Source organism: Triticum urartu, chromosome 7A (assembly GCF_056163025.1).
Source record: "Triticum urartu cultivar PI428250 chromosome 7A, HENAU_Tu73, whole genome shotgun sequence".
Lineage (NCBI taxonomy): Eukaryota > Viridiplantae > Streptophyta > Magnoliopsida > Poales > Poaceae > Triticum > Triticum urartu.
Window position 1 is genome coordinate 211406309 of NC_141879.1, and position 3986 is coordinate 211410294.

Here is a 3986-nt window from a genome sequence, read left to right on the forward strand (position 1 = left end):
CCCCCAATTCACTCGTACACTAATCATACACGCAAACGTGTACAATTAAGATCAGGGACTCACGGGAAGATATCACAACACAACTCTACAAATAAAATAAGTCATACAAGCATCATATTACAAGCCAGGGGCCTCGAGGGCTCGAATACAAGAGCTCGATCATAGACGAGTCAACGGAAGCAACAATATCTAAGTATAGACATAAGTTAAACAAGTTGCCTTAAGAAGGCTAGCACCAACTGGGATACAGATCGAAAGAGGCGCAGGCCTCCTGCGTGGGATCCTCCTAAACTACTCCTGGTCGTCGTCAGCGGGCTACACGTAGGTAGTAGTAGTAGGCACCTCCCGAGTAGTAGTAGTCGTCACCGACAGTGGCGACTGGCTTCTGGACTCCATCGTCTGCTTGCAGCAATCGGGTATAGAAAGGGGGAAAAGAGGGAGCAAAGCAACCGTGAGTACTCATCCAAAGTACTCGCAAAGCAAGGAGCTACACTACATATGTATGCATTGGTATCAACTGGAATAAGGCTATCATATGTGGACTGAACTACAGAATGCCGGAATAAGAGGGGGATAGCTAGTCCTTTCGAATACTATGCTTCTGGTAACCTCCATCTTGCAGCAGGAGAATAGAGTAGATGGTAAGTTCACCAAGTAGCATCGCATAGCATAATTCTAACCGATGATCCTCCCCTCGTCGCCCTGTGAGAGAGCGACCACCGGTTGTATCTGACACTTGGAAGGGTGTGTTTTATTAAGTATCCGGTTCTAGTTGTCATAAGGTCAAGGTACAACTCCAAGTCATCCTATTACCGAAGATCACGACTATTCGAATAGATTAACTTCCCTGCAGGGGTGCACCACATAACCCAACATGCTCGATTCCATTTGGCTGGGCACACTTTTCTGGGTCATTCCCGGCCTCGGAAGATCAACACGTCGCAGCCCTACCTAGGCACAACAGAGAGGTCAGCACGCCGGTCTAAATCCTATGGCGCAGGGGTCTGGGCCCATCGCCCATTGCCACCTGCACGTTCCGTACGCGGCCGGTGAGCAGACCTAGCCTCCCTTATACAAGAGTAGGCGTTCCAGTCCAACCCGACGCGCGCCACTCAGTCGCTGATGTCACAAAGGCTTCGGCTGATACCACGACATCGAGTGCCCATAACTGTCCCCGCGTAGATGGTTAGTGCATATAGGCCAGTGGCCAGACTCAGATCAAATACCAAGATCTCGTTAAACGTGTTAAGTATCCGCGAACGCCGACCAGGGCCAGGCCCACCTCTCTCCTAGGTGGTCTCAACCTGCCCTGTCGCTCCGCCACAAAGTAACAGTCGGGGGCCGTCGGGAACTCAGGCCCACCACTACCTGGATGGAGCCACCTGCCCCTTCTGCCCCCATCTCCAAACAGTATCATAAGTAATGTAACGGTATAAGTATATATCATATGCCCGTGACCACCTCCCGAAGTGATCATGGCCCAGTAGTATAGCATGGCAGACGGACAAGAGTGTAGGGCCACTGATGGAACACTAGCATCCTATACTAAGCATTTAGGATTGCAGGTAAGGTATCAACAGTTGTAACAACAATGTCAGGCTATGCATCAGAATAGGATTAACGGAAAGCAGTAACATGCTACACTACTCTAATGCAAGCAGTATAGAGGAGAGTAGGCGATATCTGGTGATCAAGGGGGGGGCTTGCCTGGTTGCTCTGGCAAGGAGGGGTCGTCGTCGACGTAGTCGATCATAGGGGCATCAACAACGATCTCGGGGTCTACCGGAGAGAAGAGGGGGAAGAAGCAGTAAATACAATGCAAACAGGTGCAACACAGATGCATGACGGCGGTAACACACAGGGCTAGGGGTGTCCAAACGCGGTGCTACATGATACCGGTGAAGGGGGAAACATCCGGGAAAGTTTTCCCGGTCCCGGACGTCTGTCATACAAATGAACCGGAGGGGAAAGTTTGCATGTTCGCTATGCTAGGGATGTGTGGTGGACGAACGGACCGCGTATTCGGATTCATCTCGAAATTCTGAGCAACTTTCATGTACAAAGTATTTTCATCCGAGCTACGGTTAATTTTATATTGAATTTCAAAGTTTTAATTGATTTTCTAAAATTATTATTATTTCGAAAATAAACAGTAAATGCTACGGGTACATAGAGGTGTACCCAACATTGTGCACATGTGGCTGACAGATGGGGCCAGAGGGTCCATTTGACCAGGTCAATAGAGACTAGTCAACCAGTGAATAGTAGAAATGGGTCCGCATGTCATTGACTCTAAGTTTAGTAGTTTAGGAAATCTTGCTTAATTAACAGCGGGGCCCATTTGTCACAGACTTAGCCTTTTTAGAACAACTAACTAAAGCTAATAAACAATGGGGACCACTTGTCATTTGTTGTTATACTAATTGAGCACTAAAGTATTACCAACTAAACTAAACAAGGGCCGGCCTGGTGGCACAACCGTGAGGCTGGTTGTGCACACACGCACAGACCACACACGACACGCAACACACTATGCTAGGTGTTAATTATGTTCTCTATTGACAGAAGATAGCAATTTGTGATTTTCATATGATTTCATCCAGGCATCAAATGGATTTGGTCCAATAAACACATTTGAGCCTTGTCAAGTGTACTACCTACTCATATTATTTTCACACATACTAACAACTATTTAACCACTGATTAGGGGATGTTTAGGGGGTTAATCACTATAAAATCCCTAAAGCTAGCCATATAGCTACACTAATTAGCAGCAGCAGATTCAGTAGAGCAGCAGGTTGCAGCACGGGCAGCAGTGCTGCGAGCAGCAGCAGGCGAAGGCGAGGCCACGCACGGGCGTGCGGGCAAGGGCGTGCTGGGCGCAGGCGGTCGCGGCCAGGACGCGCCAAGCAGGCGCGGGGCGGCTATAGGGTGCAGTCCAAGGACGTGGCCACGTCGGGCGCGAGCAGAGACAGGGCGCGGTGGGCGGCAATGCAGGGAGCGGCGATGTGTGGGGTTCGCGTGCGTGTGAGGGCCACGGCAGTGGCGCATGACCGCGCGCGGGAGCGGAGCTCCGGCCATGGCGTCCGAAACGCCTGCCGACAATGAGCAGCGGCAGCAGGACGGTGGGCTCGGCGGAGGCACCGCCACGCGCGGGCGAGCACGCACGGGGACGCGGTCGGGTGCAGCCGGTCATGGCCAGAGGCCAACGGAGCACATGTGAGGGAGTCGTGCTAGCGGCCGTAAGCTACGGCAACGAGCGGAAGATGCGCTAATGGATCGAATCCAACGGGGAAGAGGAGGAGAAGGAGTAGAGGCTCACGGTGTGGCACAAGAAAGGCCGACGACGGATTAGTAGTAGCAGGACGATCGCAGCGGACGGAGCTCGTCGGCGGCCGTAGGTGTGGGGAAGAACCCGATCCCGATGGTCGAGGGGGTCCGAGCTCGATCTTGTGGACGGGGAGGACGCAGTCGACGACGTTGGTGCAGACGGACAGGTTGGAGAGGCACGGGGGAGATGGTCGCCGCGGTGGTGGCCAACGACGGTGATGTAGGCGCTCGGGTGAGCCGAGAGGACTACGAGGGTGAGAGAGAAGATGGATCTGGGAGGGAGGGCGCCGAGGAGGAGTGAGGTGAGTGGGAAGAAAATATCTGGGGGGGAGGGGCGCCTCGGTGGAGGCCTTATCCTCCCACGGCATGGCCGGCGAGGTGGTTCGACGGGGACGCGATCCTGTTCGGGCACGGTCGTGAACAGAAGAAGACGACCGGGGGTTAGGTGGGCTGGCTTGGGTGAGGCCAAGTGGGGGCACGTGCTCTCTCTTCCTTTTCTTCTTCTCGGTTTTCTTTTTATTTGTCACAGCCCTAGAAATCTTCTTGTAATTAGTGGCATTGCATCCATGCATCATTTTCAACTTCTATTAATTTTGAAATGGGGACTAATAAACCCTAGCAGCAAATGAAATACAACTAGGGTCAAATTAAATCTT